The sequence below is a fragment of the Spermophilus citellus genome (assembly GCF_964194105.1).
Source record: "Spermophilus citellus genome assembly, chromosome: 6".
Classification (NCBI taxonomy): Eukaryota; Metazoa; Chordata; class Mammalia; order Rodentia; family Sciuridae; genus Spermophilus; species Spermophilus citellus.
In genome coordinates this window covers 110,942,818-110,968,416 of record NC_138187.1, presented here as the reverse complement: position 1 = coordinate 110,968,416, position 25,599 = coordinate 110,942,818, and the positions used below count along the sequence as shown (strand labels likewise).

Here is a 25,599-nt window from a genome sequence, read left to right as displayed (position 1 = left end):
CACATCCATCTTCCTGCTAAGAATGGCCTGAAGGCATCCCTTTCCTTAATGTCACCACTCTCATCCAGAAAGTGGCCAGGATCCAACAACTCTGGGCTGGGAAATTCTTTGTCATTATGCATCACAATAATCAGAAATGTTGTCCTGCCTGTGGGATGAGGTAGTTTCTGAACTGATATCACAAGTCACTGCATGGAGCAGGGTGGCAAAGATTTGGTCAGTGTCTTTCTGTCTCATGCATTGTAACACCGTATAGGGCATGCTGCTCTGTCCTGCATACAGGGGCTGTGGTGTCTGTTGACCATCTCGTCAGTCTCTTCCTGGACTTCAGCTGTGGCCTCCAGATGCTTCTGCATAAGTAGGACTCCATACCTTAGGGTGCAACTCAGTGTTTCCATTCTAGCTCCAAACGCATTAGTAACAGTGGCCATCAAGCTTTCAAAAGTAAATTTAGACTTGATTTTGCTTTTTCTGTTCCATTTGGATCAGGTAACAATCAGTGAAATCCCAAGGATTGTTAGCATCCATAAATTCTTGGTGTTCTTTTACTTTCTCCAAAACATACCATTTTTTAGAAAATATTTTTTAGTTGTAGATGGACACAATATATTTATTTATTTTTATGTGGTGCTGAGGATCAAACCAAGTGCCTCACGCATGCAAGGCAAGTTGCTCTACCACTCAGCCACAACCCCTGCCCCCAAAACATAACTTTTTATATGAACAACATATATAAGCACTGACAATGACTCCCTGGGAGACAATCAAGGAGAGCAGGGGACATTATCATCTAACTGGATCCATGGGGAGCTCATTTTCCATCCAGTTAAGAAAATTCTGGTCTGTATAATTAAAATGTTTCTGCAAGATAAGGGAGCAGATCATACCGCATGGAGCACAGCTCAGGATAAAAGTAGGATCACAGGTGAGGGCCTTGGCATTTCTCAACTCCTTTATGAGGCAGTGGGATTCCTCTTGAGTGTGCTACTCAGTGTTCCTCTTTTCTATCTGGAAATTTTGCAAGGTCATGAGAGAGAAGCACTGGATTTTTTTTTCATCTCTTTCCATTGCTGATAAGGATTCCAAGCTTTATATTATTTTTTTCACCTATCGGGAAATGACTTTTTCCTGAAAACACTTCTCCAGGGTTAACCAGGGCTTCCCTCACTGCGTCATATCCACACAACACCATTGCTAGCTTAATGCCAAAACATAGAGTGATCACAGCACCACAGACTGTTGAAAACTGGTTTCCTTAGCACTTGGGAAGGTATTTTTGTGTGTGGATAATTGTTCAAATTGCTGTTTCTCTGGGGTCCAATCACTGGAGAGTCTTATTCCACTTTCCCGCTCTACCCTTACCCTTTGTTCATTTTTAAATCACATTAGGTTGTTGTTGTTGAGTTATAGGAGTTCTTTATATATTTGGGATATTAATCCCTTATCAGATGGATGCAAATGTTTTTCATCTTTTTATTTTTTGTGATTTACAAATATTTTTTCCCATTACATAAATTGACTTTTCACTCTATTGGAGTGTTGGTACATTCCATTGATGCACAGAAGTTTATAAGTTTGATGAGCTCCCATTCGTCTATTTTTCTTTGGTTGCCTGTGTTTTCAGTGCCACATCCAATAAATAATTGCCAAATCTGGTAAAGATTTTCACCTGTTTTCTTCTAGGAGTTTCATAGTTTGGGGTCTTATATTTAGGTCTTATGTTTATTTATAATAAATTTTTGTATATGGTGTAAAGGTAGGATTTCACTTCATTCTTTTGCAAGTTAATATCCAGTTTTCTCAGCACTATTTGTTGAAGAGACTGTCCTTCCCCATGAGTAGTCTTGGCATCCTTGCTGAAGATCATTTAATTGTATATGTGAAATTCATTCCTGGGATCTCTGTTCTTTTCCATTGCTCTGTATGTCTTCCATTATGCTAATACATATTGTTTTTTTGTTTGTTTGTTTTGTTTTGATTTTGGTACTGGGGATTGAGCTCAGGGGTGCTTAACCCACTGAGCCACATCCCCAGCCATTTTTTGTATTTTATCTAGAGACAAGGCCTCACTAAGTTGCTAAGGCTGGCTTTGAACTTGCAATCCTCCTGCTTCAGCCTCCCAAGCTGCTGGGATTACAGGCATGCATCACCATGCCCAGCATTACAATTGTTTTGATTACTGTATCTTTGTAATGTGTTTTGAAGTCAGGAAGTGTGAGACTTGTTTTTAACCATTGTCTTATTTATTCAGGTTCCATATGAGTTTTAATATGATTTTTTTTCCATTTTAAGAAGGGTTAGATTAAATTTCTATTTAGATTGCTTTGAGTAGTATGAACTTTTAACAATATTAAGACCTTAAAACCATGAACACAGGATTTTTCACTTTCCATTTATTTGTGTCTTCTTTAAATCTTCCAGCAGTGTTTTATGGTTTTCAGTGTAAAAGCTTTTTATCTCTTTTGATAGTTTATCCTTAAGTATTTTGTTCTTTTTGATATTATCACAAGTTGTGGTTGATTCCTTTCTTTTTCTTTTCCTTCCTTCCTGTACTGGGAATCTAATCTATCATTGAGCTACATCCTCAGGCCTTTTTATGTTTTATTTTGAGACAGGGTCTCACTAAGTTGCTTAGGGCCTCGCTAACTCACTGAGGCTGGCTTTGAACTTGTGATCCTCCTGCCCCAGCCTCCTGAGTCACTGGGATTACGGGCCTGCTCTATCTCGGGTTATTTTTCTTGATTTCCTTTTTATATAGCTCATCATTAGCCTATTTTGGTTTTGACTGAGATGATCTCTAGCCTTAGGACCCACTACAAACCCTTGACCTGACTATGAGGCCCCCTCAGTATTTCCCTCCCTACCTCTCTGCTGTCTTCTGTTCCCATCTCAGGACCACAGGAGGCTCACAGGTGTCTTGGGTTCTAGCATGGCTCCATGAGGCTATCTCTGCTCATCAACTCCTGTGCCATAGCAGGACAAAACTTCTGTGTGCCTGTGGTCCCTGGAATCTCAGGCAGGACAGGCCGATCCACCCCATTAAGATGGCAGTCTGGCAAGAAAGAGAACTATAAGCCCTGTGCTCTTCCCACAGACCCAATAGCTGTACTTCATTCTGTCGATTCCTTGCCCTCTCCTCTCTACCCCCAGAGAGTGTTTTAAACATCTTATTCCTGGGGCTGGGGCTATAGCTCAGTGGTAAAGTGCTTGCCTAGTATGTAAAAGGCCCTGGGTTTAGTCACACACACACACACACACACACACACACACACACACACACACACCTCCCCCCAAACAAAACTTGGCCCTGATGGGGAAATCCTGGCTTAGCTGATTCTTACCCAATTCTTTTTTCTTAAATCTGAAGTCCAACTGTTTGTTTATTTTTGTGGGGTTTGGGATTGAACCCAAGGACCCCCATGCTAGGCAAGTGTTCTGCTCCTGAGCTCCATCCTCAGCCCCCTAAAGTCCAACTGTTTTAAACATAGAAGGAAAAACAAAACTGGAAGGCTTTTCCATTTCTGCTGGGAAGGCTACCAGCCTCAGTTTGGTCTCATCAAGATATAAGGGAGTCTGAGAACATGGTGGCTTTTCCTTCCTTAGTGACAGGTGGGTATTGACTCTTGGTGGTTTGGGGTAATTTCTCTGCTTGGGTTGTTCTTCCCTGGGCTGGTCACTGCCAATGAACCCAGACTCAGGGTTAATTTTTAGCCCTTCTGCAGTGGTTCTCAAAGTGCAGTCCTGGGGCCCATGAGGCCAAATAATAATAATAATGATGATGATAATAATAATACATTGCCTCCCATTCCTCTTCTCTCCCAGTATACATTGGAACTTTCCAGAAGCCAGGCAATGTATGATATCATAAGGAACTGAATATATGAGAACCTCGCTATCTTCTATTAAGCTATTCTATTAAATGCATTGTAAAAAATTATAAATAAATGCCACTTTTTTCATTAAAGCTTTTTTAATTTGCAAAAGGTAGATATTTTCATATAACTGCATTATTTGGGTTAAAATGTTTACTATTATTTTTCAAGGAATTGATACATAATTTTTAAAAAACTTCAGTTGTATTTCTAAATAGGATAGAATTAACCTACAAAAGATCTTTGGGGGTTCTCAGTAATTTTTACAAGTATAAAGGAGTTTCTGAGGCCAAAATGTTTGAAGACTCTCCCAGGGAGGCTGCTGTTCTTCTGCCACTTCTTGGGTGTCTTCAAAGACTCTTCAGTTTTTCTTGAATTTCCCATTTTGTTAGCGCCATGCCAGCACGGCCACAGGAGGGCAGCAGATTCTGTTGTGAGCCACCAGAGCGCCCTCAAGCATAAGGTGGTCACCAAATGGGCCTACAGCATTCAGCCAACCAGTCTCTAACCCTAGAATAGGAAAAGCAAAGATGACAAAGCAGGTTCTTGCTGTGTAGGAGGTTCAAGCCCCCATGTTATTCCTCCCTGGTGACAGCAGAGAGGACTGGCTTTTTTTTTTTTTTTTTAATCTTGTATAATTTTGTTCATTTAGAAATGTATTCGTTCTTTTGGTCCAACTGTTTCTCACATCTTTTCTGGGCCTCAAACAATTCTATCAAAGGTTTCAGGAAATGATATTTGTTAATAAATTACAGATGTTAAGAAGTTAATAGCAGAAAAATCTATTGTGATCCATCCACATCTTTCATAGATAATAGTAGTGTTCCAGATAAAATGTTATGTAATTCTTTTCCTGAATGAAAGTAGTAAGTCCAATTATATATTATGTAATCTTGATATCTAGGATAGCTAAAGAAAGGGCCTGTCGTAGGATATCCTTCAGAGTATGTCAGACATTAAGTTCTCTCTGACTGCCTCTGAGCACCCTATTTCAGCCATACTGGTCTTGCTTTGTTGGGACCCATCAAACAATCCCCGCCCCCAAACAGGTCTATATTTTTTGTTACTTCTGTCTAGAGCACTCTCTTTCCCCTCCCTACCCCAGAAACATAATCTGCTCACCTCATTCTTGTTTTAAATAGCAGCTTCCCCCCTTTAAGCTTCCTTCTGGGTCCTTTGTTTTCCTCCATACCAATCATCTTTATATGACATAATAAATACTTATTTGCTTATTTATTATTTTATTTTCCCCCATATAGTGTAAGTTACATTACAACAGTCACGTTTTCTATGTCTTCAGTGAAAGAACAGTGTTTACTATGTAGCACATCTCCAAATGTTTAATAAACAAAAGAGTAAATGTAACTATATTAACTATTTATACGTGGGATGTTTGCTTTCTTGAGTGCAAACTAAATAGATCACACAACAATCCAGAGTCATGCTTACTGAGAACTAAAAGTTTGGATATAGTAATGAACCCTTCTGGTACTCAAATCTTGGTTTCTTTCTTTTTATTATTATAATTTTTTAATATATGACTGCGGAATGCATTATAATTCTTATTACACATATTGAGCACAATTTTTCATATCTCTGGTTGTATACAAAGTATATTCACACAAGTTTATGTCCTTCATTCTTGTACTTTGGATAATAATGATCATCACATTCCACCATCATTTCTATAACTCCATGTTCCCTCCTTTCCCCTTCCACCCTTCTGCCCTATCTAGAGTTCATCTATTCCTCCCATGCTCCCGCTCCCTATCCCACTATGAATCAGCCTCCTTATATCAAAGAAAACATTTGGTATTTGTTTTTTGGGGATTGGCTAACTTCACTTAGCATTATCTTCTCTAATTCTATCCATTTGAGGTCTGGCTTTTTGACCCAGGCCCAGGTCAGAACCTGACCACACCATAGAGGTTGATGTATTTGGTGATTGCACTTGACTTCCATGTTGTGCAGAGCTGAGCATAAGAACCTGTTTTCTGGATGTTCACCTTTAAATGGCAATGTTAGTCCTTGTTGTCATTGTCTGGGAAGAGCACCCACGTATTGTCAGAAGTATGCAGTTATCAGGCCATAAAGTGGGAAGGGGAGGGGGTAGCCAAGACCTTCCCCTGCCTTTCTATTCAATCTTGGATAAAGGTGTTGGTAAGGGCATATATGAGGTTTTGCCCAGAACTAGAACCTCATTTTTTATCAGATCAAGGCATGAACATCTCTATCAATGGAAGACAAAGCCCTGGAGCCATTCAATGTACTTCCTGTTAGCAAGTGGTTCCCATGACTTTTTCCAACAACCCTGAAGCAACCTGGCATGAATGAGCCAGTTCAAATGTTGTTTGGTAGAAAGGGAATGAAATCCAAAGTCATAAGACAAGGGTCCAAGTCCCAAGTCTCCTTAACTCCTGGTTTGGACTCTTTCCTCATTACTACAATGCCAACTCCCACATTGTTTCCCCCTGCAGCTGTTCATCATCATATACAGTCAGCCAGAAATATATAAATATTCACCCATCTTTGCACGAGTGTAGCCTAGTGGCTAAGAGCAGGACTTTGAAGGGAAAGGCAAGATTACATTCCTGGTTTCACCGTGTCCCTAATGACCTGACTTTTCCTATTAGGCCTTGCCTCTTAAAGGTTCTACCACCTCCCAATAGAACCAAGCTCAGGAGGAACCTTTTAACATCTGGGCCTTTGGAGACAGTTAAAATCCAAACCATAGCACTTTGCTTGAACATCTGAAGACAGCTCAATCACCATGAACAACCGTAAGAGCTAAGAGATAAGGTTTATGAAGGTTTACCAAGTGCCAGGTACTATGATAAACATAGGCATGTACCATCTTACTCAATTCTTACAATAACACTAAAAGAGTTACTTTGCTCCTTTTAAAAGTGAAGAAACAGGAGCTTAGAAGAGCTAAGTATCTTGCCCAAGGCCTTATAAAAGAAAGTACACAAATACAAAAATTCAGATTGGCCTGACTAGAATCTAGCCTGTCCTACCCCTCACCCCATACATCTCCAACAGCCCAACACATCACCTTTAATTTTTGGAAAGTTCATCCTTGTATTGGACTGAAATCCAATGCCAATTTCCTCCCTCCCAGATGTACACACATCAGCTTCAGGCCTAAGTATCTTCTATTTGTTGTTGTTTCTAGAACTTTATTCATTCTGCTTTTTCTTTCGACTTGGTCAAGTACTTCAGCATCCCATTTGGACAAAAATTCTAAATGAATACAGTTCTGTCTATTCCACTATTATTGTTGCATTTTTGGAAGTCACACATTATCAAAACATAAGAACTAATATTTTTAGAGGTGAAAAAAGACAGGCTTTGAGGTTAGAAAATTTTAGATGGACAATAATAAAATCATTTTCCTGTAGGAATTTTGATTACAAAGCTGCTTTACTGCTCTAGTAGTATAGCTATAAAATCAAGCATCACTTGATTGCTTCTGGGTTTTGCTCACAAGTGCTAGTTTGGCATGTTCTCTCTTTCTTCTCTCTCTCATCAGAACCACCATTTTTATAACCTTTATGATTCATTGTCTCATTGTTTAGTAACAAAACACAAAGCTTTGTTGTTATTACCAAAACCAAAACCAAGTGCCCAAGCTATTCCTAACAGTTTTTTCTCTATACATTGTGTCAGCCCCTCCATTGTGGTATATTTATAACCAATAGCAATTTTAGAGATGCAAATTGTACTTTCTATTTAGGCAATTTCTCTTTTTTTAATATTTATTTTTAGCTGTAGTTGGACATAACACCTTTTTTTCACTTATTTATTTATATGAGGTGCTGAGATCAAACCCAGGGTCTTGCACGTGAGAGGCGAGTGCTCTACCACTGAGGATTTAGGCAATTTCTTTATTGCCAATTCTAATTCTGAAAATACCACCAAAGAAAAAAACACTTGAATTCTCTGTGGTGACCAATATAGCTCAGAATTATCAAATCTGTAATTGTGTTTTGGCACCCTCCTGGAAGAAATTATAGTAGTCCCAGTTTATCTGTTTAGACTGGGGAATCATCTGAGAGGCCTCTGTGAAACTGATAAGCCTACCCCCTAGATCAGCTTCAAATCTGTGCTGTCCAATATGGTAACTGTTAGCCACATGCAGCTATTGAGTACTTGAAATGAGGCTACTACAATTGGGGGAATAAATTATATATGATTTTTAAAATTTTTTTAAATTTGTCTTAGTTATATATGTCAGTAGAATGCATTTATGCACTTTGATATATCATACATAGATGGGATATAATTTTATTTTTCTGAGTGCACATGTTGCAGAATCATATTGGTCATGTAGTCACATATATGCATACAGTTAAACGTCTGTTTCATTCTATTATCTTTCCTATCCCCACATCCCCTCCCCTCCAATCACTTCCCTCTACCTAATCTAATACTATTTTTCCCTAGTGCCCCCGCTTTATTGTGAATTAGCATCCACATATTAGAGAAAACATTTGGCCTTTGGTTTTGTGGGATTGGCTTATTTTGCTTAGCATGATATTTTCCAACTGCAACCATTTACTGGCAAATGCCATAATTTTGCTCTTGTATAAAACTGAGTAATATTCCATTGAGTATATATGCCACATTTTATTTATCCATTCATCTAATGAGGGACACCTAGTCTAGCTATTGTTAATTGAGCTGCTATAAACATTGTTGTGGCTGCATCACTATAGTATGTTGATTTTAATCATGTTTAAATAGTCACACATAGCAAATGAATACCATATGGGACAGTATAGTTCTACATCTCTACCTGAAATACAGGTAAATGCATGAAGCAGAACAGAGACCTGCTTCTGCCACTAGATTCCAAACTCTGGAATGGAGGTGACCACTCATTGATAACCAACCACTTAGACTTATCATAACTCAGTGTGCATTTTCACCCAGTAGTACACATGCATATCATTGGAGGACTTTGTCAAATGCCTTGTAAAATCAGGATGCTCTGTATATGTGGCATTGCCCTGCTCTACCAGTCTAGTATTTTATTTTCAGAAAATAGTGGGTTTTTTCCTATTTGAAGAAGTAATATATGCCTACCATGGCAAAATAGAGGAAATTAACACTGACCATTTCTAGGTAATTACTATTAACATTTCAGCAAAATTTTTGTGTCTATTTTTCTATGCTGAGAGCATACATTCTCCATTACTTGCACACTGCTTTATTTTTTTTTATTCGAATTTTTAAATTTTTTATTTTTCTGCCAGGTGCGGTGGTGCATGCCTGTAATCCCAATGGCTCCGGAGGCTGAGACAGGAGAATTAAGAGTTCAAAGCCAGCCTCAGCAAAAGGGGAGGCACTAAGCAACTCAGTGAGACCCTGTCTTTAAATAAAATACAAAATAGGGCTGGGGATGTGGCTCAGTGGTTGAGTGCCCCTGAGTTCAATCCCAATTGAACCAAAAATTTGATACATATATCATGTACAAAATGTTGTTCTGAAATATATATACATTGTGGCAAGGCTAAATCATGTTAACCTATGCATTATTTCACATACTGATTTTTGTGGGGAAAATACTTAAAATCTATTCTCTTAGCAATTTTCAAGAATACAACTCATTAGTATTAATTATTGTCCTTATGCTGTACAAAAGAGCTCATAGACTTATTTGTTCTAATTGGAGTTTTTTTTTTTACCATTTGACCACCATCTTCTTAATAGCACCACACCCCCCACAAGCCCCCACTAGTAACCACCAGTTTGCTCTCTGCTTCTATGAATTCAACTTTTTTGGATTCTACATATGAGATCATGTGGTGTTTGTCTTTATGTGCCTGACTCATATGTCCTCCAGGTTCATCCGTGTTGTCACAAATGACAGCATTTCCTTTAAAGTTGAATGGTATTCCATTATGTATTATACCACATGTTCTTTATCCATTCATTTGTTGATGGAATTTAGGTGATTTCATATCTTGGCTGTTGTGAATATTCCTGCAGTGGACATGGGAGCAAATATCTCTTCAACATACTGATTTCATTTCATTTGGATATGTACCCAGTAGCTGGATTGTGGTAGCTCTATATTTAATTTTTTGCTTTTTTTTATTGATGATATTGTATCACATTATTAAATACTTTTCAAAAACATCTTCAAATACTATATAATATGACTGGGGCTGTAGCTCCGTTGTAGAGCACTTGCCTAGCACGTGTGAGGTACTGGGTTCAATCCTCAGCACCACATAAAAAAATAAAATTATTTTTTAAGAAAAGCAAAGGCCTTTCATCTTGTCAAAGAGTACAGGACCTGAAAAAAAATGAATACATTTTTAAAAAATACTGTATAATAGTTCACTGTAGCAATAATCAATAATTTGCATAACTATCCCCTTCTGCTGTACTTTTAGGTTGCATCTGATTTTGTTTTTGAATAAAGAATTAATGATAACTCTACATCATGTACAACCAGAAGAATGAAAAGTTATACTCCATTTATGTATGATGTGACAAAATGCATTCTACTGTCACTATAACTATTGGAACAAATACAAAAAAGAATTAATGAACATCTTTTTGTGCAAAATAACTGTCTATAATTTGCATTATTTGCTTAGGATAAACTTCCTGAAGAATATGAACATTGTTAAAGTTAATTCTTTCACAGGAAAAGATAAAGTTAATCCTCATGAGGACTCATAGTAGTCAATTTTTCCCTTTTGATGTGTAAGTCTATTTTAGCCACTCACCCCAACATTAGTGTCACATTCACCACCATTGTGCTTTTAAAATTCCAATTTCTTAGACTTTTTGAAAATCAGGAATTCTTTGCCTTGCAGCATCTCTGTTCATTGAGTTTCCTTGAAGATGAAGTTATCTGTGAGTCCCCTCAGTAAACCTGGACATAATTTATCCAAGTTTGAAGGTCTGAGCTCTTCTGGGGCAGCAAGCTATTTTCTTACAACCTTTTTCTGTAGTTGGAGTTTCAATTCCTCTTACCAATATTGTTCTTCAACTTCCTTCCCTGATGATCATTCTCCTTTTTATTCTTATTAAGGTAACCAAAGGAGTCTGTGCAGAGACTTATTAGCTACTGGGCAAAATCCATGTTCTCTGCTTTCTGAGTGTACAGCTGGATGATGTTTCCCAGACTTCCCTGCAGCTGGCTGTGTAATTGTGTAATTGTGTTTCAGCCCATGGGGCACATGCAGTAGTGCTGGGTGCCACCATCAGGCCTGGCCAATTAAACCCCACATGGGCTGGAACTGGCACCCCCCATAGCCTTAGAAGCCACAAGATCAAGATGCCAGAGCCTTTGTGTAGCAGAGGAGCACCTGGTTGACCCATTTAGCCTATTGCTGTGGCTTGTCCTCCATGGGTTCATGTGTTGGAAGTTTGGTCTCCAGTGTGGTGATGTTGAGAAATGGTGGGACCTTTAAAAGGTGAGGCCTAATGGGAGGTGATAAGGTTATTGGGAGCATTGAACTCGGATGAGATTAATGCTGGTCTTGAGAAATGAATTAGTTCCCCCAGAATAAGTTATTATAAAAGCATGAGTCTGGCTCCTCCCTGATCCTGGCTTCCTGTCTCACTAGGTGATTGCTTTTGGAGATGCCTCCATCATTGTTATGTCATCCACAATGAGATCCTCACCAAAGCCTGAATTGATGGGGCTGTCTAATCTTGGATTCTAAGTGCCCCAAACTCAGCTAAATAAACCTTTTCTTTATACAATATTCAGTCTTGGGTATTTTGTTCCAACAACAAAAATGGATAGGATATCCTCCTGCTTATTTGATTCTAGACCTGTTTTTCTCTTATCCCTTTTTAGGATTTGTAATTTACATCCTCATTTAGTTCTACCTGAGCTGACTTTTCCTTTAAGCTTGGATCATGTGATCAATCATGCCTAAGTTTTCTCAGATTTCTTGAGATTTTCTTCCCATTTCTTGGTACAGAATCAAACTACCAGACTCCCAGATGACGGTAATCTTTATCTCCCTTTCAGTTTATAACCAGATACCCCCTTTTTTGGAGAATTAGATCAAAATGGTGCTCTCTTCCTCATTTTGTCTGCTTCCAAAGATGTGGATTTGTCGTTTGGACAAGTATTTAGCAGAAATTTAATTTCAGTTTTAAAAGAGTGAGAATAAAATATCTATAGCCACAATTGCCTGGTACATAGTGAAGGTGGATCTTGCTTAACATCTTACTCTGCAACTTAGATAAGTTTGTATGGCTGAGTTTAGCAGAAGAGATGATAGAAAAATAAATGACTCTACAGAATAAAACAAGAATTTGGAGTTCTGGAGGCAATACAAAAGAAATGGATAAGGAAGAAAGATGAGAGAATAAAGAGAGAGGCCAGACCACTCCACGTGGGGAATCAGCCTATGAATAAAGGAGGTCCAGGGTGATTCATTTGGAGTTGTTCCCCTGAAGAGGCTGACAAAAGCAATGGACAGGGACAGCCCAAGGCTAGTGAGATAGTCTTCACACTAAATTCAGCAGATGCAAGGGCCCAGAGCCATAGTAGACAGCAGTGTAAGCCTCTTTCCACCTTCCACTCAGGTCTCCCTCCAGGGACTGGCCAAACTTTTGAGGAGGACTTTAGACTCCCACTAAATGCGGAATAGAAGTTTGAAACAACTTTATTCAGAAAGGCTCCAGCTGATATCTGAGCGATTGAAAAATAATACTACAGATAATATCATAAAATAAAAATTAAGATCTAAGTAGGTAGGTCAGGTTTGTGGTCCCTTAAAATGCAAAAGCCCAAAGAGATTAATGTACCTAGGGGACCTGGTATAATGGCCAGGCTCTGCTCTGCTCTCAGGTTCTTTGGTTTCTTCTTCAATGTCCAGGGGGAGGAAACAGTGGCGCCATGGTAGAGGCAGGATAGCTCCTCATTCCCTCTCTCCCCAGACACCAGTCACTCCCAGTCCCTCTAAGGCTTAATTTTTCCCTGAGCAATTTCCATAGCGCCTTGGGGCTTATCAGTAATTACTTCTATCAGTGGTCTGAGCTCAGGGGAATATATGTAGAAGAAAGGAAGAGGTTTCCACCATCTGGTAGACAGACAGATTTTCCCTAGTAAGGGGAAGCATGTAAGAAAAAAAGTTTATGAATAAGTTCATCAGTTGTCCTAAAGATATATTATCTGATATCAGAAGATTTTCTTTGTTCCTATCAAATATTTAGGCACCAGATCAGAAGAATGAATCCAAGGTAGAAAGACACAGGGACCAACAGGGCAGCCATATGGAAGAGTTTGTTTATCTGACCCACTGTTCTCCTCTTGTCCAGATAAGGACACATGTTTGTGTGTTGACTGATGAGGACAGGAGGAGGTTTCCTGAGTGCAAAATGCCAGGCAAACCCTGAGATAAAAAGTCATAAATAGACCCAGAGGCTGACCCAGAGCCAGGCTCAGTGTCCTTGGGCTGGTAGGACTTGTAGGCTAGGTCCCAAGAGGCTGGGAGAGGGGCTGGGGATGAGCGGCTGCTGTGGAAATTTCCATGAGCTGCCCACCAGCTTTTGGGACACACCGGACTCCATGTGGCTTGGGGAGAACCTGGGTTATGAAAGAGGTACAAGACGTGGTCCCAGCTCATGAGGAGCTAAGTCCCTGGAGAAAGGAGTCAAAGTGCTTGCCAAGAAAGCAAGTGAACAAACAGGTTTCAAAATCTTAAGCCAAAGTTGAAAATAAGGTCAAGGCATGGAACAGAGCCAGGAAAAGTCAATATCACCTTCCAATTATTAGAACCCCATTTCACCTCCTAAGGAGAATGTTGAAAATACTTCATATTAAGGTAAAAGATGACTTTATTTCTTTAAATACTAACAAATGGATCAAATATTAATGTTTAAAATGCTTTTATTAGTGTATTATAGTTATACATGATAGTTGGGTTCATTTTGACATAATCATAAATGCATGGAATTTAATTTGCTCTATTTCAGTTCCCAGGGCCTCCTCTCTCCCTCTCCTCCTCCCTTCCTCCAACAATATATTAATTTTTAAAAGGAAAAAGTATTTACAATATATTATCACTTGCCAGAGCCTTAGATACTCTTATTAATTCGAGTTAAAATTACAAAATCATTTTTAACACAAAAATTTTTTAAAAAAAGAAAAGAAAATTGTCAAAAGATGTCTAGAGCTATAGCTTGGTGGCAGAACAATTGTCTAACACGTGCAAGACCCTGAGTTCAATCCTCAATGCTGAAAAAAAAAAATGGCATTAGTTCTTTGAGTTGGCAATTTTTACCAAAAAGTTTTAAGTATACAATTTTGTAAAAGCAGAAGTCACAACCCTCCCAGGAATTGAAGGTGTGTGTTCTTCTCTAAGAGGATTCAGATATTGTAAATGTGTGAATGTGGGTGCATACACTTACATACAACATTTGAACCCACAGCACTCACCAAAATGCTGCCTTCTTTCTACAGTTTAGATATAGTTTGAGTGTGTTCCCTAGGATTTATATGTTGGGAGCTTGGTCTCTACTGTGGCAGTGCTGAGAGCTGGTGGGACCTTTAAGAGGAGGGGCTTAATGGGAGGCTCTTAGGTCACTGGGGGAGCCGACCTCAGAAGATATTAAGGTAGCTCTCCTGGGACCCCTGAACTTTTATAAGCCCAACCCCTTACTCCTCAGGTTTCCTGTTTCCATGTGATCATTTCCCACATGCACTTCTGCCACAATCCATCTGTCATTAGACCTTTACCAGAGAACAAACCAATGGGGCCACAGGATCTCAGGCTTTCAGCCTCCAAAACTGATGAATACAATTTCCAAGGCACTGGTTAGAATGTGTTTGTCAGCAAGAGAAAACACAAAGAGGCTTTATTGGTTCACATAACTAAACAGTAAAGTGTTAGGGGAGACTTCTTATATGTTTTAATCAGGGCTGCAGCTCCATTTCTTTCTCTGACTCTCTCTGCCTGTACTCCTTTGTGGGCTAGATTGCCATATGGCTGTGAACAGCAACTTGTGCTCCAATGAGTCTAGGGACAAAGAAGCTATTGCTTCCTGTAGCCACTGCACAGAAATACTGAGCTTCATTCTGATCAGACCATTGCATGTCCTGTGCTAACTGGCTCAGGCTCAAACAACTTTCTTTTGGGTAAGAGGTTGAAAATGGCTTACACCCTGGGTGGGGGGCACCCCCTGGAGCTACCACTCAAACTGATGGTACCTACACAATGGGAAGGAAGAAAAGAGGTATTACGGGCTGGGGATGTGGCTCAAGCGGCAAGCACGTAGCCCGGGTTCGATCCTCAGCACCACATACCAACAAAGATGTTGTGTCCACCGAGAACTAAAAAATAAATATTAAAAGTTCTCTCTCTCCCCTCTCTCACTCTCTCTCACTCACTCTTAAAAAAATAAAAATAAAATAAAAAAGAAATATCACACTCCCCCCTCCTTTTGAAAAAAAGAAAAGAAAAGAAAAGAGGTATTAAGACATTCACAATGCCTACCATACCTTAGTTGCAGTTGTTTTAAAAAATTGGTGGATTTATTTATTTATTTATTTATTTATTTATTTATTTATGAGGTACTTTCTAAGTATCAGGTACTTTGGGAGACATAAAGACATGAAGTTTGCCAACTATTAGATAAAAAAAAGACAAGTTGACAACTGCCATACAGTGTTAGGTATAATGTGAAAAAGGCATGCAAATGCTAAAAGAAAGTCTATAAAAGTAAAGACAGATTGCTTCTAGTTGAGGTGATCAGAAAGGCATCATATAAAAGGAACATTGGAATTAGCTCTCAAGGAATGAATTGGATTTCAATGATTGCAGGTGAGAAGGGAGGGCATTTGAGGCAAGGAAGTAACACACCAGAGGCAGGAAACCGAGGGGAAGTTGGAAAGCTGGCACATACCTGTACTCCCAAGGAGTAGGGAAACTGAGGCAGGATGATCACAAGATTAAGTCCATCCTTAGCAACTTAGACCCCTGTCTGAAAATGAAAAATAAAAAGAGCTGGGGATGCAGCTCAGTGGTGAAGTGCTCTTGGGTCAAACCTCAGTACCACAAAACAAGGGAGAATTGAACAGAGGTGGCATCCCTTAGCACAAGTTCTAGAAGTTGTTGCTAGAATGAACCACGTCAGGTTGCAAGATAATGGAGTCTTTATTTTTCCCCATGAAAATTGACTTAGGCCCCCATTTGCCTGATTAGCAGAAAGCTCAGTCTGCTCCTTCATGGGGCTCCTGCACCTTCAATTTTTCCCAGATCCAAATTGTACACAAAGTAGAGATTGGAATCAGTCTGACTTTCGCTTGCAGCAGAGGCCATTGGTCCTTTCAGTCTACCGGCTGACACAAGTCTCCAGGTCTCCGTGGCTCCTCAGGGAGGATGATTCCACTTGCGTCTAGTGTGTTCCTCATCCATGGTGGTTCAGAGCTCCAATCTGAGAACTCTACACTTCAGGTAAATTCCCAGTCCCCCCAACCACTGAGTCACTAGGGACTCTGGGTAACAGGTAGTTTGGGGTATCCTGTGGATGTAGAACTCTTATCTTTTCCTGGGATCCATAGCACTCGGAGGCAGGGAGATCCCCTTCCCTAAACAATACCACAACCCGCCTTCCCTTCTGTGGACTTCCCCTTGCCACCCTTTCCTGGCTCCTCACATACACTTGAGGTTCTTGGGGTGAGGGCACCTACCCCAAGTGCCTGGCCATGACCAGGGGCTGTCAGATGCCTTTCTCATTGACTCAAAGAAAGAAAAGAAAACCCAAAGTTCAACACCAGAGTGACATTCTGCTCTTGAACTCGTAGGTTCATGCCTCTTAATCTTTTCCAGGATCGCTTACTTCACCCAAGGGAGCCAGCCCTCCTGCGTTCTTTTATTGCAAGTTCACATTGACGTTTAACCTCCTTGGATATTGGCAAAACTTGTGTCCTTGATTGGTCTTCACATATACGTTGACATCTTTTTTCCTTCCAGCTAGTCTGACCCTGCCTTGATGGCTTTTCTGCCCACAGAAGGCCCTGACTAAGCCCCACTGTGTTTCATACACATAGCACCTCTCTTTTCTAAACTGCCCTGCCCAACCTTGCTCTTGTAACCCTGGCTCTGAATATCTCACAAATAAGTGGGTAAGAGGGGCTGGGATTGTGGCTCAGCGATAGAGCGCCCCCCTAACACAGGCGGGACTCGGGTTCAATTCTCAGCACCACATAAAAATAAAGGCATTGTGTTGTGTCCATCTACACCTAAAAAATAAATATTAAAAAAAAAGTGGGCAAGAGATAGACCCAGAATTGGGCTCAGCTTAAGGTTTCCAGCCTCTAGAATGTCTGCCGCTTTTCTAGCTTGTAAATTTTAGGCCCAAATCTGAAAATTACTTCAAAAATTATCTTAAAGCAAACAAAGCTCTTTATAAAAAGTATCCCATGACTGTCTGAAGGAGAACAAAGTGAAACATGTATTCAACAACTGGGATGGCTTCCCCCACACCCTGCAGAATTGAAAGATGTGAGAATGAATCATAGGCTCTTTTCAATTCAATTGCTACTTCCTAATTCATGTCATATAATCAGTTATTTTCCCTTCACAAAATCCATATCGAGTCAGAACAGTTGCCTGTGGTGAGTGGATGGTGCTTGAAAAGAGGAACTTTTAAAGGAACTTTTTGGAGGCATAAAATTTCTCTTTCCCCTTAACCCCCAAGCTGGGGATAGAACTCAAGGCCTCGCGCATGCTGGGCAAGTACTCCACCACTGTGCTACATCCCCAGAATGACTACAGACCAATTGGTGTTGGTTACATGATGTTTTCATTTGTAAAAATGTATGCATTGTAGACTGAAGATCTGTGCATTTTGCTGTATGTAAATTATATCTCAATGTAAACAGAAAATTTAAACCAATGATTCTGACACATGTGGCTAATGTCCTTCTGCTACAGCATGTTGAAAAGAAATTATTCTGAAAGAAAAAAACAATAGACTCTTGAGATGGCAGACGCGCTCCATGCACAGGGTAAGTAAACAGGAAGAGAAACCACAAGTCTTGTTAATGCGCTCAGCTGGGATGTTTCCAGTTGTGGGAGCTGAGCCTCTTCTGTAATGTGCTTAATCACTTCTAATTGTACAGTCAGCTAATTACAGTGATTAGTCTTGTCTTGGTTCAACAGGGTTGGGAATTCCTTACATCATTCTCTTAAGGATGGGGTTGGCTCTTCCTCAAGTTTGGTTGTCTTCTTCAAATTGTGGCATGTGAACTCCTGGGGTCCCTGACATGATCTGTTGGCCTTGCATTTTCAGCACTGAGTGCTTGGGGATGGGTGACTAATCTTGGAGCCAGTGAGTCATATGTCTCAGGCCTGAGCACAGCGGGAGCACTTGGGCTCAATCCTGGCACCCCTCTCGGTTCACCCACCCAGCCCCACTTAGGTCCAAATTAATCACATTTTGAAAATAGGATTATTCACTATAGCACTGTTTGTAATAGCAAAAGAATAGAAACAGTCTGTCTGCCAGGAGACTGGTAAACTAAATTAGGATTCATCCATATACTGCAACACTGAGAAAAAATGATGAGGATGCTTTTTTGCACTGATTTGGAAAGAGCTTCAAGCTGGTATTGTTAAATGAAAAAAGAAGAACAGACACATAATATGGCCATGGCTATAAAAGTAGTGTAGGTTTGTATTTGCTTGTACCTGTATAAGGACACTTTGAAAAGATACTTAGCAGTGGTCATGTTTGTATGGAAGGGTATGGGTGTGGGGGGATTTGGGGCTGAGAAGTGGATAGGAGACAAATGAAATTCAGGGGAGATTTTACATTGCAAACCTTTTAAAAATAGATTTTTTAAAATAATCAAGTGAATGTATTACCTAATGAAAGACTGAAATCAATTAATTAAAATGTTCAAAAGGGTTTTTTTTTTCTTTTTTAAGTAGGAAAAAGTGTTAAGGGAAGGGGGAGTTCCATGATCCCTCAATCTGGCATTGCCCAAACTGTGGTTGTGAAGGTAGAATGGGAAATTCATCTGTATTTAAAACAGTGATGGAAGCTGGGTATTTTGTTTGTTTATTTGATGCGGGTGATGGAACCCATGGTCTCCTTTATGCCAGGTAAGTTCTCTACCAAACCCTAGTCCTAGAATCTGTTTCGTGTGTGTGTGTGTGTGTGTGTGTGTGTGTGTGTGTGTGTGTGTGTTACTGGGAATTGAACCCAGGGACAATTTCTCATGAGCACATCTCCAGCCCTTTTATTTTTTTTTGATTTTGAGACAGGGTCTCACTCAATTGCTTAGGGAATTGTTAAGTTGCTGTGACTCTGATCTTGAACTTATAATCCTTCTGCCTCAAGGCTCCTGAGTCCCTGGGATTACAGGCGTGGGCCACCATGCCCAGTTTAGAATCTGTTTTAATTCCTACTTTGTTATACTACTTTATTTACTCAGCAAATAAAAGAGCTATTAAACAATTACCCTCTGATGACAGCCCCTGGGGTTTGGGCTGGGCACACCAGGCAGCCATGGACAGCAGGTGTCCAGGTCATGACTCCGTTACTCAGCATCTTCCTGCTTGGAAACAAATCCTCCTGTGCTGGTGGCTCTGCTCACTATGCAGTTGTAACTTGTTTTATTCTTAACTATGTGTTAAGCAATACCCCGAAGGGTCCAGGAATCAAAAGGAATACTGACATTGTTCACATCTAGGTAATGTGGTACATGAAAATTATAAATTATAAAAGTACCTCAGGAGTTTTCTCTAGATTTGAAAGTTGTGATCTTTCAACTTCTATGGAAAAATCAAGCTGTTCTACTTTAAATATAATCTGAAAGAGAAAATATTGCAAGCAGCACATAATAAATTGATTTACCAAGTATTATGCACTGAGATTATACTTTGACTTATTTAGAAATAAAAGAAGAAATTATTGAAGTAAACTAGTTGATTTTAGACACGTACAATGTGAAAATCCTGCATTCCTTATATCTATGTATTAGTAACACAAGGGTGATCTAAAGGCACTTGAAGCATGATAGCTAATGAATCAGATGAAATTATGGAGAATATTGATCCTTTTTAAATATAACTTTTAAATTTCAACATCTGTGAGTTATTTTCATGTGTATGCATGTTAATTTAGTAAAATATAGATAGTAATACAATGTCTTTCTGAATATATATATATATATATATATATATATATATATATATTACAATATGGGTTTAGTAAGGAAAAATAACTAAAATTATACAAAGTGTTCTATGTTACAGGTACCATCTTAAGCACTTTGCAAAAAGTTACTTGTTTAATTCTCAACAGTCCTGTTAGACATAGGTATTACTGTTATAGAGACAGAAACTGAGGAACAGAAAATTTAAGTTGGACAGGGCCAGTTGGTAATTAGCAGAGCTGTGATTCTAACCCAGAGTGTATCACTCCATTTTCCATGTTCTTAACCATAGTGTTTATTGAGCACTGTTTGCCAGTGACTGTTCTAGGCTCAGAGGATTTAGTCTTGAACCAAAGAAATAGTTTTTGCTCTCATTGGGAGAGATATGTGATAAACAAATAGATAATACATTAGGTAATGAAAAATAAACTAAATAAGGGAGTGGGGAGTTGTTTTAAGACCAGAATAAGGGGGGCTGGGGATGTGGCTCAAGTGGTAGCATGCGGCCCAGGTTCGATCCTCAGCACCACATACAAAGATGTTGTGTCCGCTGAAAACTAAAAAATAGATATTAAAGGGCTGGGGATGGGGCTCAGCGGTAGCGCGCTCGTCTGGCATGCGTGCGGCCCGGGTTTGATCCTCAGCACCACATACCAACAAAGATGTTGTGTCCGCCGAGAACTAAAAAATAAATATTAAAAATTCTCTCTCTCCTTCCTCTCTCACTCTCTCTTTAAAAAAAAAAAATAGATATTAAAAATTCTCTCTCTCTCTCTCTAAAAAAAAAAAAAAAGACCAGAATAAGGGACCAGATGGGCCCTGTTTCAGTAGGATGATAAGGTGACATTTTGTGATATACCTATACAAAGTGTGAGTGAGCCATGAGGACATCTGAGGGAAGAGCAAGTGTACAATCTTTGAGCTGTGACTCTTATTGACATGTTAGAACATTGCCAGGAGGTTTCTCTTGGTGGAATAAAGTGGGAGAGGGAGGCAGCATTTGAAAAATAACACCTGGAAGACACCTGGATAAGGTCACGTTGTCTTATGGAGCAATGTAAAAATTTCGCCTTTTATTCTGAGTGAGATGAGAAGTCAGCACTGGGGTGTGAGTTTAGAAATGCCATGATCTGACTTTTGCTTTAAAACAAAGGATCACTGTAGGAAGATGTGTGGGAATAGACTACTTAGTTGACTATTGAAATAATTCAGATGGTAGATGATGTTGACATATCCTAGGGCAGTGGTGATGCTGACTCAGGAGGCATTTGAAGATGGATTGGAAGAAGTTGCCCACAGATTTGATGTGAGGTATGACAGAACAGAGGAGTCAAGGAGGATGCAAAGGTTTTGGTCTGAGTAATGGAAAAAATGACTGGTTCTTAGAGGGAAAAGCAGGAGAGTATAATGTCCCAGAGGCCAAGTCAAATAGCCATATCAATAAAGAAAAGGGATGATGTCAGTCTAAATGGCAAATTCTTTGAAAAATTCTGTCCTCCACAAAAACAATGAGGAAACTGGCAAAAATGGTGAGAACATACTTTTCTTCAAAATTCTCCAAACTCACCACAGTCTTTGCAGCCGTGTGGAAAGAACTGATGGCAGAAAAATGGCTGAATCTCATTAACAACAGTAAGCTTTGCAGTGTTTCAGCTTGCTCTAGTCTTGTTCCTCTCTCTTCAGATATGTGGTAGCCTCGGAAAATAAGTCTGCATTCCTAGTACTGCTTGGCTGCCACGGGAGGGAGCAGAATAGAGCTGAAAAATCTTTCTCATTCTCAGAAAATTGTCATTATTTTACCTGTGTGGTGGTTCCCTGGGAAATCTCTTACAAAGATGCCTCTCTTTGACATGGCTTAAGCTCCTGCATTGTGAAAAGCTGAGAAACTGATGTGACTCCATTTTTGAGAAATCATCTTCTACCTCAAGGCCTGTCCTAAGGAAGGGGGCATGATCCTTGTCCTGAGAAAAACCCACAGAGCACTCCTAGGCACATACCCACCCTGCTGAGTTGTTTGTCTACAAATAACAGGAGAGATCTGTGGCGCCAGGTGTCCCTGACTCAGTTAGGCTAGGTGAAGACCCATAGCAACCCCCTAGCAACCTCCAATCAGCATGAGACAGGAAAAATACCTGGGATGCCAGATGACCCCCCAGTAGTTTATGGTGGTTGATAACATGTTGGGAAACCTTGTAGTTTAGTACATACACCCCTCGTGGCCTAAACCAATCAGTTCAAAGGAATCCCCCTCTTGTACTAACCAATCACCCCTACCCAACTTGTTTCCACCACTGAATGTACTAATCAATGTTAAGAGTTGTTTGATTTTCCCGCAGTATGGAATGATTTGCTGTGTGATGTTGTGACACATAGAGTATCCCCCTAAAACCTATAAAATCTCACTGAACAAAGGACCAGGACTCACTCCCTGGGACTGCTGCGTCGGGAACGGTTGTGAGTCCAGGCTCGAGCTTGCAATAAAGACTCTTGTGTGATTGCATCGGATTCAGCTCCTGGAGGTCTATTGGGGTCCCATGAATCTGGCATTAAAAAGCCTTTTTCCAAGGGAGAATTTATGGAAAAAAAATTACAGGTATGATTTTTAACTCTGCAGCTGCCTGTGGTAGTGGAGAACAGTTGGGGTAAACAATAGACTAACCAAAGACCTTACATGAATTGGTGGGAAATGAGATGTCCACATGTTCAGGAAAGACCTGAGGAGGCCCTAGGAGCTCACTTTTGAATGATCTTGAGATTCTTTTCAAGCTGAAAGTTAGCTTAAGGCAGAGCTGTCAACTGGCTGGCTGAGTGTTGAAGTCATGCCCCAAGGCACACATAGAGACTGAACTGGTTGATTTATTGGTTCCAGGCATTTAAGGAAATCTGTGTCTTATCATTAGCTGAGTAGTAGGGTGAGTACAGATTTCGGCGGCTACATACAACAAAACATACAGGCTTTACAATTTAATTTAGAAAAGTCATTAAACAAAGAACTATAACAAGTAGCAACTATAGACCCTGGGAAGGGAGAAGAATATGATTTCCATAGATGTCACATTATGTTATTTAATATGTCCAATTTTCAGCAAAAATTATAACATGTAAATATACCAAAAAGTGTGACATATACCCAAGGTAAAAAAAAAATGAATTAATAGAGACATAAACAGTGTTCCAGACATTGGACTCACTGGACAAAGACTTTAAATCAGCTGTTTTAAGTATATTCAAAGAGCTAAATAAAGCTAAAGAAAATTAAAGTCTGAGAATAATGTCTCACATTATTACTAATAAAAACATAGAAATTATAAAAATAATTACAAATGTTCTGGAGTTGAAAAATACAGTTATCAAAATGAAAAATTCATTAGTGGGGCTCAACTGCACATTTGAGCAGGCTGGAGAAAAAAAATCAGCACAATTGAAAACAGGTCAATTATTAAAGAAACAGAGGGAAAAGAATGAAGAAGAATGAACAAGGCCTCAGAAGTCTGAGTACAACATACCTATAATGTGAATCCCAGAAGGAGAAAAAGGTATAAAAAGAATATTTGAAGAGGGCTTAGGGGTAGAAATACTTGCAGCGAATGCATGAGACCCTGTGTTTGATCCCTAGCAGTGACACACACACACACACACACACACACAATTTATTTGAAGAAATAATGGCAGAGATCTTCCCAATTTTGATGAAAACATTAATCTTCTTGTTTAAGAAGTACATACCTCCAAATAAAGTAAACGCAGACAGCTTTACAACTAGACAACATCATAACCATACTGTCAAAAGAGGAGGCTAGAAGGCTGTGACATGACATATTTAAAGTGAAGAAAAACAAAATGTCAACTAAGCATTCTATATCCAGAAGAACCATACTTCAGAAATGAAGGAGAAATTAAGACATTCCCATATAAACAAAAGTTGAGAGAATTAATCACTAACACATCTTCCCTATAAGAAATAAAGGATGCCCTCAGGCTTAAATGAAACAGCAACTAAAATTCCATATGAAACAAAGGAGTTTGGTAAAGGAAACTTCATAGGTTGAATATAAAAGGCAGTATAAATATATGTTTTCTTTATATTTTTTTTACCTCTTTTTAAAAATAACTACAAAAACTGGGCGCGGTGGTGCATACCCATAATCCTAGCAGCTCGAGTGGCTGAGGCAGGAGGATTTCAAGTTCAAAGCCAGCCTCAGCAATGGCAAGGCACAAGCAACTCAATGAGACCCTGCCTGTAAATAAAATTCAAAAAAGGGCTGGAGATGTGGTTCAGTGGTCCAGTGCCCCTGGGTTCAATCCCTGATACCAATAAAAAATTAATAATAACTACATAAGACAATAATTATAAACTTATGGTGATGGGCAAACAATGAATAAAAATGAATTTGTGTGACATTACAAAAGAGGGTAGAGAATGGAGCTATAAAAGTGTGAAGTTTTAATGTCTTATTGAAATTAAGTTAGTGTCAATCCAAACTATACTGCTATGTTAATTAATGAGAAAGAAGGAAGGAGTGATGAACTGTGATGGTCTCTGCTTCCTGGTTCGACAGCCTGAGCTGCTTTCTTCTGCCATGATGTTCTGCCTCACTTCTCTCACAGAGCAATGGAGTCAGCTGTCTGTGGACTGCCACCTCTGAAACCTTGTAAGAACCATACTGTATGTGCTGAGTCATGCCTATCTTCAGGGAGTGTACAGTCTTGTGGGGAAAATATGTGAAAGCAATGATTGTACTTTTGAATGCTGATGCCTGTATAATAGGATGGCATACTTTATTTCCCATAGGAGATGGGAGCAATCAAGAAGACCTCACAGAATTCCCATTGTTCTGGTTCTGAAGCAATTATTTGACAGGGACACGGGAAACCATAAAGGAGAAGCTCGGCTAATAACAATATAAAGACACTTCTGATAAATAGAAACAGAATCAAGGGTGATTTAGGTTGCTTTAATCACTCTGTATGGATTTTTGAATTGTATTAATGATGATCACATTTGTGTTCCATTCAAAGGTTCATTTTATATAGATAAGTGCTTGCCAAGAATGTATAACATTAAAGTCAAAATAATGAAAGTACACAGATTATATATTCTACTTCTTTTTATATTATTTATAATTGGCCATGCAATTATATTTTTAATGTTTTAGGAACTGCTTCAAGTATGTGAAATCTAAAAGATAAAACTCAGGTAAATAAATACTGCTTTCTTATCAGGTGATCAATCAAAAGGAACAGATCAAAATCGATAATATTATTTTTAAAATGTTGGTGATAGTTTAAGACCTGAAAATTGACCATTTGATTTGGCAACATGAAAAGTCACCAGTGAGCAGTTTTAGGGGGATGATAGAGGCAAAACCTGTTGTAGCTTTTCATTACTGTGACAAAATACTTGATATGATCAATTTCAGAGGAGGAAAGCTTTATTTTGGCTCATAGTTTTTGATGGTTTCAGTTCATGGTCAGTGGGCTCCCTTGCTAGCTCATGGAGACAGCAGGTGGCAGGGGAAATTGCTTACCTCATGGCAGCTGGGAAAGAGGGAGAGGGAGAAGTAGAGGGAGAGGACAAGG

At 39.4% G+C, this 25,599-nt stretch overlaps 1 long non-coding RNA gene and 1 pseudogene across 2 annotated transcripts; one reads left to right on the top strand and one right to left on the bottom strand.

Annotated features, from left to right (window-relative positions):
• Positions 1 to 233: 233 nt before the first annotated feature.
• LOC308651285 (cytochrome P450 2C19-like) lies at positions 234 to 1,192 on the bottom strand (annotated as a pseudogene). Its single transcript has 2 exons — positions 796 to 1,192; positions 234 to 552 (listed from the first exon to the last, which is right to left on the bottom strand). The product of its transcript is annotated as a cytochrome P450 2C19-like (transcript).
• A 12,103-nt stretch (positions 1,193 to 13,295) lies between these two features.
• Positions 13,296 to 25,103, top strand: LOC308651567. The gene is made up of 4 exons (XR_014022589.1): positions 13,296 to 13,678; positions 17,792 to 17,865; positions 24,579 to 24,671; positions 24,812 to 25,103. It is a non-coding gene; the product is annotated as an uncharacterized lncRNA (long non-coding RNA).
• Positions 25,104 to 25,599: the final 496 nt, after the last annotated feature.